This window comes from Trachypithecus francoisi, unplaced genomic scaffold (genome assembly GCF_009764315.1).
Source record: "Trachypithecus francoisi isolate TF-2019V2 unplaced genomic scaffold, Tfra_2.0 Lachesis_group21, whole genome shotgun sequence".
Lineage (NCBI taxonomy): Eukaryota > Metazoa > Chordata > Mammalia > Primates > Cercopithecidae > Trachypithecus > Trachypithecus francoisi.
The window spans coordinates 58,765,834-58,777,565 of NW_022681467.1; the positions used below are offsets into that span (position 1 = coordinate 58,765,834).

Sequence of the window (11,732 nt, forward strand, 5' to 3'; positions counted from 1 at the left end):
TGTAGGGGGAGGTGGCCCCAATGCTTCCGCTTCTGTGAACAGTGATCCGCTACCTGGAAGCATGCACCATCTAGCCTTTGGCGTCGGCCCTGGTCAAGAGCAAAAGGGGCCCACAGTGCCGTAAAGCTGCCCCTAATACAGAGAGGCTTCTGCGATGCTTCCGTGGATGAACCAGGGGCTTTGAGGCAGGTGTGCTTTTTTAAATAATACCTCTGAAGATTACAGGGTCTGCCAGTTTCTGAGGCGGACTTAGTTTTCTTCAAAGGAATCCAACACAGCTTGTTTCATGCTGGTGTGGCCCATTAGGACCACATTAATGGAATCTGGCAGGGATGGCCTTGACAGTCTTACATCTTGAGTGTGTCTTCAGGTTGTAAAGAGGGGTTTTTGCCCTCAGACATGGGGTAGTGGGAAGCTTAGACGGGGTTGAGACCACAGTACCTTGGTCTGTGTACTGTGGTCTTGGGCGAGCTCTCTCTTAAAGGAGGGCTCACATGCTGAGGCCCAGGTAAAGACCACGTGAGGCCTCCCTACAAGAGGCTCTCTGAATCCAACTGGTATGGGGGAACCTCAGCCCACTCTCTTTGGCTGAGGATCTTTAAACCAGGCTCAATTTCTTTCTGCAAGACGGTGAGATTTATTTAAGAGATTTTAACTCTTGGGTGCAGTTTCAGGTTGGGCACTCAGGAGATAGATGGAAAGGCCCTAAGGGAATAGAAAGAGTGGACAAGGCGGCTCAGAACAAGAGAACCAAGAGGAAGAAAAAGGCAGGAATACATGAGTAAACGGAACGCTTACCGCAGTGCTCAGCGATACGCAGAATGCCTGCCTTCCTGCAAGTCCAGAGGATACTGGAACCTGCCTCCCGTTCTCATCTCCCCCGCCACCCAGAAGCTGGCTCAGCTGTAGAGGCCTGGCCAGACTATCCATTCTGGCCTTCCCCACCTACAAGGTGATGAAGTCAGCCTACCCCAGCTTACCTGTCGTCACTACTCCTGGGAGCTGCCCTCCCTGGTGAGAAAGGCATTTGGAGAATCTAGTTTGGGTATTTGAATTTGAATTCCACTAGCAAAAGAATGCTTTTTCCTAACCGAATTTATTTAAAAAGTAAAATCCAAAGGAGGAAACAAAGTCTTCAGTAGTTTCAATAAATTGTTCCTTAAATATCCCCAATCCACAAACAAAACTCCACAGGCAGCACCGATTTACAACAGGATGTGGCCTGGAAAGCAGGAAGGGGGCCAAGAGCGCTCCAGCAGGAAGTTTAATAGGTGGTCCATGGAAAAAGAACACGATGGGTGCATCACAAATAGGTGTAAACAGTACACTTTTGTAACGTGTAGACACCAGTTTCTGCAACACACACGCCACGCAAAGTTTAAGGAAAGTTTTTGAAAGTACAATCCGGAAAACTCAGCAATTCTTTCAAAAAAAAAAAGAAAATTGCTTTCCGCGATTATAAGCCTCCTCCATTGGGACTCAGGGTCCGCAGCAGAATACCCTGATCCCAAAATAAAAATACTATGACAAAAATACTCCAGCAGGCAGCCGGCTTTACTTGGTTTAAAGTCGGATTTCGATTAGTCCCGTGAAAGCGAAGGAGCGCCAGCGCTTCCTGACTCCGCACAGTTCTCTCGGCGGAGAGTTCCCGCCCTCTCCAAGAACCGGAAGCCGGACAGCGTCAGGACGTTTCATTCTTCTCACTTTGGATTCAGAGCGGCTAAGGCCAGGGCCCCCGCCGAGGCCACCTGGCAGCGTCCCGGTCTCCCCTTTGCGAGGGGAGCAGCGGCGGAGGGGCACAGGGAGGGGCGACGGCGGGGCGCGCTTGGGCCTCGGCGCTGAGCTCCTCCTCTGCTCGCTCTGGAGGACGCCCGCAGGATTCTTGCAGACTTCCGCCGAGGCAGGATGGAGGCCTGCAGTGATGCATCCTGGGCCCGCGACCCGGGCGGCCGGAACATAGTTCTTTCTGGCCGGAGACCGACCCGGTCCTGAGTCGTGTCTGCGCCAGGCCCCCCACGCCGTGCTCCAGGGACTCAGTGCCCGACGCGCTGGGGCTGTATCGCTAGCCTCTTGGGGCAGGAAAAAGGAATCACAAAATACAACCCTCTCCTTTACCCAGGAGGAGAACGTGAATTCCCGGGGGGGGGGATATATATATATATATATATATGCATATATGTGTGTGTATATATATATGCATATATATATGCCTACTGTTTTCTTATTGCTAACAAAAACTTCAGCCACTGTGTGCTCTGTGTGGTGGTGTTGCTGTTTTTTTTGGAGAACCTGAATTTTCATTACTTTTATATTGTATAAGACCAGCTAACTTTAACAGTTAACTTTAGATAAATCAAGTCACCAATGCTAAAAGGTGTCACAATCAGATCGGCCACTACTTCCCCTCAAAGCAAACAGTAAAGCACTGCCTTTGGCTCCTTTAAAGAATATTAGCCAGATTTGCCGGGCGCAGTGGCTTACGCCTGCAATCTCAGCACTTTGTGAGGCCGAGGCGGGCGGATCACCTGAGGTCCTGAGGTCAGGAGTTCAAGACCAGCCTGACCAACATGGTGAAACCCCATCTCTACTAAAAATAGAAAAATTAGCCGGGCGTGGTGGCAGGCGCCTGTAATCCCAGCTACTCGGGAGGATAAGGCAGGAGAATTTCTTGAACCCGCTGCACTCCAGCCTGGGAGACTCTATCTCAAAACAAAACAAAAACAAAAAACCAAAAACAAAACAAAACAAAACAAAAAAAACCCAGATCTTTGTCTACCAAAGGGCAAATGCCACGTTTGTGCATCACTGAGCAACAGCACTGCCAGAAAAGGCAACTTCACAGAATTCACCCACTCAGTGAATTCCGCTGAATGCTGTTTTGAGACAACCAACACAGAGGGGGAGTACGGACGACAGTGGGTGGTAAGTTAAGGGGAACTGACAGGATGGAAAAGGGCCAGGAAACAAAAGAATTCAAGGAAAAACAGAAACAGAAGTTAAACTTCGTGTTCCAACCCCGAAGACCTCTAGAAAGCTGTGGGATGTGATGGAGCTACAGCTGCATAGAACATAGAACATCCCACATGTTCTATGCAGCATATGAGAATCATACCAATTTTCTGTCTTAGGCAAAAGAATAAATGTGAAATACGAAAAAGGGAGGGAAATGAGATGGGAGGAGGGATCACCCCCCTTAAATGCTGTACCAAATTACTTTAATACTGCATTTTTGTAATTAGCATTACGGACAGTGTCTTATCATTTGAATGTTACTAGAAACCTGTGCTATGACTTTTAACTAGAAAAACAAGGGATGAATCTTTCTTTGATCACATTAGCCTCTGTACGTTACTCAAGACAGCTACAATGAACTAACAACAATATCCACAAACGAGGCAAAAGGAATTTCTCATGGTAGGGAACTGAATCTGGATGTGTTACTCTCTCTTCTGTCATTTTCCAGATATCTTTAGAAAGAATGAGCTGCAGTTTGTAGTGCTGCTTTCCTTGCGACAAGGTCTCACTCTGTCGCCAGACTGGAGTGCAGTAGTGTGATACTGGCTGTCTGCAACCTCCGTCTCCCAGGCTCAAGCAACCCTTCTGCCTCAGCCTCCTGAATAGCTGGGACTACAGGCGCGTGCCACCACACCTGGCTAATTTTTGTATTTTTTGTAGAGATGGGGTTTCACTATGTTGCCCAGGCTGGTCTCGGACTCCAGGGATCCACCCGCCTCTGCCTCCCAAAGTGCTGGGATTACAGGCATGAGCCACAACGCCTGGCCTGAGCTGCAGTAGTTCTATATCCTCTGCTAAGGAGAGAACACATTAATGCAGAACCATGCTCATTACTCCTTCCTCTGAGAATGTTTCATGTTTCTCTGAGTTGTCTAAGTTTTCCCTTTGAGGTCAGTGAAAAGTAAATAAAGACAACTTTGGAATAAATTAATATTTTAATAAGTATAAGGCAAAAAACTTTCCTTTCTGAGTGGTTTTATCTCAACCATCTTTAAAGGAACACAGCAAACAAGAAAGCCAAAAAAACGCTTTCACAGATTCTGACAGAATAAGAGTAAAGTGGTTGTACCCAAATAGGATATTTACCCTTACAGGCTATTCACACCATGGAATATAGACCACGGAAAAAGGGGAAACGAACCCATGGATGACTGAATTCCTACATCTGCTGGTGAGCACCAGGAAGAAGGTGCAGGGATGTCCATGAGGTCAGAGGCAGCCATCAGTTCCAGAGCAATGGGCCCTGGCCCCATTCTTGTGCCTTCTGCCTAACCTCAATGCCTCCAGAGTATGGGACCTCACCGGGAGGGATAAGGCTACAATTGGGTAGACTACAATTAAAGACTTTTTTCTTAAATGAAAACACTTTAAGAAGTGAAAGAGGCCAGGCGCGGTGGCTCAAGCCTGTAATCGCAGCACTTTGGGAGGCCCAGACGGGCGGATCACGAGGTCAGGAGATCGAGACCATCCTGGCTAACACGGTGAGACCCCGTCTCTACTAAAAAATACAAAAAACTAGCTGGGCGAGGTGGCGGGCGCCTGTAGTCCCAGCTACTCGGGAGGCTGCGGCAGGAGAATGGCATAAACCCGGGAGGCGGGGCTTGCAGTGAGCTGAGATCCGGCCACTGCGCTCCAGCCTGGGCGACAGAGCGAGACTCCGTCTCAAAAAAAAAAAAAAAAGTGAAAGAGACTTCAGTAACCTTTCAGAATTTGTCCACATAGGATTAACTGTATAAATTAATTCCTGTTCTTGCTTAGTTCACAAAAACAAAATGGTAAAACTGAGAGTGTGTTTGGAGGAAATACCAACAGTAACAACAAAGGCTGAGCTATCAGCAGTTTCCAAAAGATACCCAAATGGGAACTTCAGAGTTTTTCCCTTCTTTTAAGAAACAGCAGGGAGGTCTCACTTTGTTGACCTGGCTAGTCTCAGACTCCTGGCCTCAAGGAATCCTCCTGTCTCAGCCTCCCCAAAGTGCTGGGATTATAGGTGTGAGCCACCCTGCCTCTTTCATTCCAATAGGAAAGTATTTAAAGAGTAAATGTAGAGCCAGGCACGGTGGCCCACGCCTGTAATCTCAACACTTTGGGAGGCCCAGGAGGGAGGATCACTGGAGCTCAGGAGTTGAAGGCCAGCCTGGGAAACACAGGAACTCTATTTCTACTTCTACCTGCCCATCAGACATGTCATCACAACAGCTGCATGCATACAAAAAACTTAAGACACAGAACTATCCACATGTAGGTGTGTATATTTATATATATATTTTGTTAATTTTCATAAAAAAGATCCCAAACTAATAACTGTCTATCAAATCCTAACCAGCCAGGTTCAAAGTGCATAATCAAACTCAAATGAAATAGTACATACATGATGCTTTGACCATGTACATTGCTACTCAAAACACTCTTTGGCCTTTCCCACTGGTCTGCAATGGCAGGACTGTATTGCCTTCCCTCCTGCCATGTGTGTTTCAGGTAACAGTATGCTAGATAGCTTATGTCTCAACCTCAGCAGCAGTTAAAGGTTTAAACAAAAAAAAAAATCAAGAAAAGATTATTCTTGCTCTCACCCAAACTTATAAAATATTCAGTGCTTCCTGATTGAGTGGTATAATCTAGAAAGGGAAATAAAATAGGCAAAAAGAGGGAGGGGGAAGGGCACATATATCAAACAATCGCCAGTTAAAGATGCTCCACAGGGTCTGGGTTCACCAAACACATGGTGTCAGAATATGTGCAGCAGGGCAGGGGTGGTGGCTCAGGCCTCTTATCCCAGCACTTTGGGAGGCCGAGGCAGGCGGATCACCTGAGGTCTGGAGTTCGAGACCAGCCTGACAACCATGAAGAAACCCTATCTCTACTAAAAATACAAAATTAGCCGGGCGCATGTCTGTAATCCCAGCTACTCAGGAGGCTGAGGCAGGAGAATTGCTTAAACCAGGAGGCGGAGGTTGTGGTGAGCCAAGATCACGCCACTGCACTCCAGCCTGGGCAACAAGAGTGAAATTCTGTCTCCAAAAAAAAAAAAAAAAAAAAAGGCGGGCGCGGTGGCTCAAGCCTGTAATCCCAGCACTTTGGGAGGCCAAGACGGGTGGATCATGAGGTCAGGAGATCGAGACCATCCTGGCTAACACGGTGAAACCCCGTCTCTAATAAAAAATACAAAAAACTAGCCGGGCGAGGTGGCAGGCGCCTGTAGTCCCAGCTACTCAGGAGGCTGAGACAGGAGAATGGCGGGAACCCGGGAGGCGGAGCTTGTAGTGAGCTGAGATCCGGCCACTGCACTCCAGCCTGGGCAACAGAGCAAGACTCCGTCTCAAAAAAAAAAAAAAAAAAAAGAATATATGCAGCAGACTAAATAGGATTTTTCCTTACCCCTTTCCAACGTCTAAGAATAATTGTTTAAAATACTGTGAAAAGTGAAGTCTATGAAAATTGAGGTCTGCGTGTTTCCTTCCTACTTGTGCTAATCATTCTGAGCATCAACAACAGATGGGTTTATCAACTATCCTGAAAAATAAGGTGGTTTGATTTGCCCAATCTCTTTGAAAGCCTGAAGTCTCCAGTATGTAGGGGTTTGATTTTATGCTTTTGGGTTTTGAGAGTAAAACAAAACATCCATGGGAATAATGTGGTTTTGAAACATGGCTGATATCCTGGTTTTTCAAACATTCTATGATTTGAGTACAGGAAACACTACGTAGTGGCTCACACCTGTAATCCCAGCACTCTGGGAGGCCGAGGCAGGAGGATTGCTTGCGCCCAGAAGTTTGAGAACAGCCTGGGCAACATAGTGAGAACTCTCCTCTACAAAAAATAAACGAAATGAGCTGGGTGTGGTGGCTTCCGCTTGTAGTCCCAGCTACTCAAGAGGCTAACATGGGAGGATTAGCTGGGAGGTGTAGGTTGCAGTGAGCTGTTATCACGCCACTGCACTCCAGCCTAGGCAAACTGCTTTCCCCTTTTTAAAAACTCATTAATGTTCTTTTACAACTAATATACCTTTAGCACTCTTCTTTCTGTTCATCTCTTTCAATATGAAACAACTCAAGTTCAAAGCCACTACCTCAGCTTGCAAGACACTGGAAGCTCTGAACACCTGGTTGCCCCTCAGCTGACAGTAAGGGCCAAGCCTGTGGTTTCTCTAGTCCACATGCCCACCTCTGTCACAGGAAAGCTCAGGCAGTTGATGAATCCAGCGGGCTGAAATCCTTGTCACTGTCCCAGATGTCAACCGGTGTAGCCCTGCACCCTCTCGAGCTGTCCCAGGACCCACCTACCTCTTTCCTGCTCTCCTGCACCCTTGGTGACCCTCCATGCTGGTGTCTTCAGAGCTCTGGCCTAGGTTCTCCTCCTCTCCCTCCACCTATACCTTCTCCACGGAGACTTCATGCACACCTGGCTGTAGGTGCCTTTATCTCTGCCTGGATCCAGGCACCGTCATTCACCTTGCTCCCCTGGCATCTCCATGTGAATGCCTCAACTGCACTTCAAAACCTATCTAATACAAGCAAAATGAGCTTAGGACTTCCAACCTCCCTACTACATACATCCAGACTCTTCTCTGGCGTTCCCTATCCAGAGGATGGTCCCACCACCCTATACATTCATAGGCCAGAAACTGAGAAATGATCCTTGACCCCCCTCCCTGCTCCTCAGTCTCACCTGCTGCTGCAACATTTGGTGGCATCTAGCTCACTGCTCACTTCTCAGTACATACGCACGTGGCCCTAATGGCTTCTGAACGCCTTCAATATACTACGCTGTCTTCACCTCACCCCTGTTCACACACTCCAATGTTTCCCATTCCCATCACATCACTCAACTTCTTGCTCTCTCACCAAAAACTATTAAATGGCGAGTTTCGGCAGCTTCACCCTGGACTTCCCTGCTGGAAACTGCTAACATAGCTTCTTGAAACTCAACACCCTGTGGCTTCAGGGAGCCCCTTTGAAGCCCCTGGTTCTTGTCAGACCCCCCGGTCACCTTCTTGCTACCGTTCATAGGCAACTTCTTCCTCAGTGAATACAGCTTGCAGCTCTGCATTCCGGACTTCATCCACTCCTTGTCTCCACGGACTTCCTCTGAATACTGTACCCATCAACTCTCAGCTCTCGCCCTGCTCTTCCCCTTGGGCTTTAGATGTGTCCTACAGGCACCTCCAATTCAATGAGGCCCACGCTGAACGCACCACCTTTCCCTCGTTGTTGCACCTCCTTCTTCATCATGATCATTCTCAGTTGGTGCCACCACCTCATCAGCTGTGCTACTCACCTGCATCTCTCTGGTCTTCCTTCTTAGCTCCCACAAATTAGCAGTCCCACCAAGGACTGCTCATTTCCCTCCTGACTGAAGGTCTCTTTCCATTTTTGCTAGTATTATTGCTTTTAGTTAAGATCCTCATAATCATTCTCTCATTTATTCCTTCATCACTCAACAAATAAATATTTATGGAGCTCCTATTACGAACTAGACTTCAGCCATATCAACTTGCATGAAGCTTACCATTTTATGGTGAATCACGGACCGTGTGCTAAGAGCCACCAAGAGGTAATTTAGGATTGTGTGCAAGCATGAAGGAAAGGCACTCAATCCAGCTTTGTTTAGGGAAGACTTCCCCAAGAAAGGCTCGTCTATACTGAGGAGGTGAGCAGGAGGTAGCCTAGGGGAAGTGTTTTACACGCAGGGCCCAGACTGTGAGAGCACAGCGATAACAAAGCCTGCTGACACGAGAAAACCTCCAGTCGGCTGGGATGGCTGGAGCAGAGAGTAAGATCAGGAGTGCAGACTTACAGCTGCGCTAACTTTACGTAGGCAATTGGGGAGTCCCCAAGGGATGTTAGGAGGCTAGAGTCAATGAGTGATGGCTTTTGGAGAGATCGCCCTGTCTGCTGTGTGAGAGGTGGTGACAGGACTTCTGGAACTCAACAGGAGTTATGGAGACGCCCTGGCAGTCCAGAAAGCAAAGATGGCGGTTTCCATTTATGGTGGAAGAGGCTGGGAAGCAACACAAAGGAACCAGTTTCTAGAGAGGACTAAGGAGGGGCTCAAGTAGGACTTGGTAACTGGCTCTAGAGAGGACTAAGGAGGGGCTCAAGTAGGACTTGGTAACTGGCTCTAGAGAGGACTAAGGAGGGCCCAAGTAGGACTTGGTAACTGGCTCTAGAGAGGACTAAGGAGGGCCCAAGTAGGACTTGGTAACTGGCTCTAGAGAGGACTAAGGAGGGGCTCAAGTAGGACTTGGTAACTGGCTCTAGAGAGGACTAAGGAGGGGCTCAAGTAGGACTTGGTAACTGGCTTTAGAGAGGATTAAGGAGGGGCTCAAGTAGGACTTGGTAACTGGCTGGCTGCTGGGAGGAGGGGTATTAACCTGTGACCCACAGGCAAGCACTGAGACGTTAAGGAATGTCCCCTTAAGGCGCTAGCACTCAAGCTTTCTGCTCGCGCATCCCTTTGCACACTTGCATCCCCTTGCACACTTTTTCGTTGACGTTCAGGCCGGGCGTGGGGGCTAACGTCTGTAAACCCAGCACTTCGGAGGCCGAGGTAGGAGGATGGCTTGAGCCCAGGAGATCGAGACCAGCCTAGGCAAGAAGGCAAAACCCCGTCTCTAAAAAACTTAAAAAATAAAAATAGGCCGGGTGCAGCGGTTCATGCCTGTAATCCCAGGACCCTGGGAGGCCAAGGTGGGTGATCATTTGAGGTCAGGAGTTCGAGACCAGCCTGGCCAACATGGTGAAACCCCGCCTGTTCTAAAAACACAAAATAATTGGCCGGGCGTGGTGGCGGGTGCCTGTAGTTCCAGCTACTCGGGAGGCTGAGGCAGGAGAATCACTTGAACCCAGGAGGGAGAGGTTGCAGTGAGCGGATATCGTGACAGTACACTCCAGCCTGGGCAACAAAGTGAGACTCCTTCTCAAAAAATAAATAAAATAGGCCGGGCGCGGTGGCTCAAGCCTGTAATCCCAGCACTTTGGGAGGCCGAGACGGGCGGATCACGAGGTCAGGAGATCGAGATCATCCTGGCTAACACGGTGAAACCCCGTCTCTACTAAAAAATACAAAAAACTAGCTGGGCGAGGTGGCCGGCGCCTGTAGTCCCAGCTACTCAGGAGGCTGAGGCAGGAGAATGGCATAAACCCGAGAGGCGGAGCTTGCAGTGAGCTGAGATCTGGCCACTGCACTCCAACCTGGGGGACAGAGCGAGACTCCGTCTCAAAATAAATAAATAAATTAATTAATTAAATTAAATTAAATTAAAATAGGCCGGGAGCGGGGGCTCGCGCCTGTAATTCCTAGCACTTTGGGAGGCTGAGGCGGGCGGATCACGAGGTCGAGATCGAGACCAGCCTGACCAACAAGGTGAAACCCCATCTCTACTAAAAATACAAAAATTAGCTGGGCGTGGTGGCACGCGCCTGTAGTCCCAGCTACTCGAGAGGCTGAGACAGAAGAATCGCTTGAACCCGGGAGATGGAGGTTGCAGTGAGCCGAGATGAGGCCACTGCGCTCCAGGCTGGCGACAGAGTGAGACTCCATCTAAAATAAACAAATAAATAAATACCAAGAACTGTTGACCATAGGGTTAAGTAGTTGCAAATGATGTAATTACTGTCTTGTACTGCCTCTGCGTATGAAGCATAATGTTGTCAAGACTTTAGACCTGTAGATTTAGCTCCTTCGATTAACGGAAAATGTCCAAAACCAGTCTTCCTCCAAACTATTTGCCGAACTGGACTTACTGTCGCTGAGTAGACCGACCGACATAGCTTACACGTTATTCAGCTCACTTGTAAGCAAACACACGAAACCACCTCACCCCCGACTGCTACTTCAGAAAGAAGCCGTCCCGTGAATTCCTCGCAGATGAAATCAGGGGCTGCCCCTCAAGGACTCTATCTCTTCCTTCGGCTCTTATTAAGTACTTTAAGTTACTTCCCAGCAACAGAAACATGGGACCCTGCGATGACAGAGTTCGCATTCCTCCTGAGCCGACAGGCAATGAGCAAGTAAACGCGCAAATACCCAAGTGCGGCCTCAACCCGCGCGCTCCTCCCCGGCGGTCTCCAGTCACCGAGTACCCCCGGCCCTGCCCCGCGCCGCCGCCAGGACTCCGCCCCGCAAGCATGTGGGGTCTCCTTTGTCCCGCGCGCCCTGGCCGCGACCCGCCCTTCAGCGCAGCCCCTGGGAGGCGCCCTGAGGGCAGGCCCCTTCTGATTCCCCACCTGGCCTCGAGTGAGGACGCGCTCAATAACATCTCAAGTAAAGCCGAGGAACTCGCTTCAACGAGCAGAGAGCACAGCTCTCGCCCAGCCCGGTCTCGGGTCCGCGGTCTCTCCCTGGGCCTTAGGGACACCAGCCCTGGAAGGCCGCCGCTCGGGAGGGGATTCCTTCCCCGTCTCAGGGGCGGCCGCGGACACCCGGCGCCTTTCCCCTGCCCCACCCCGTCCAGCCTCACGCAAACGACAGGAAAAGAGCTGGGACCTTCGCCTCCGACTCAGTGTAGACGTCGCCATCCCGGCTCCAGATTTCCGTACTCCAACGCCTCCGCAGCAGCCATCTTGCCAGAAGCGGCCGACGCCTTTTGACTCTCGCGCCAACCCGTAGCGCGAGGACTCCGCGAGGAGAGTTCTGCGCAAGGACGGAAACTAGGTCCCACGCTTCCGGGAGGCCGTCCGCCCCGCCTCCTCGCGGGGGCGCTTCATTGGTCATCG

The 11,732-nt window shown here is 49.6% G+C and overlaps 1 protein-coding gene across 1 annotated transcript in view; it reads right to left on the reverse strand.

Moving 5' to 3' along the window:
- The window catches only part of DIDO1 (death inducer-obliterator 1), a 63,361-nt gene extending 51,700 nt beyond the window's left edge, over positions 1-11,661 (reverse strand). Inside the window, exon 1 of the mRNA XM_033187034.1 lies at positions 11,503-11,661. The gene's annotated coding sequence lies outside the window, so the exon portion shown is untranslated. The remainder of the gene's footprint in view (positions 1-11,502) is intronic.
- Between the last annotated feature and the right edge of the window lie 71 nt (positions 11,662-11,732).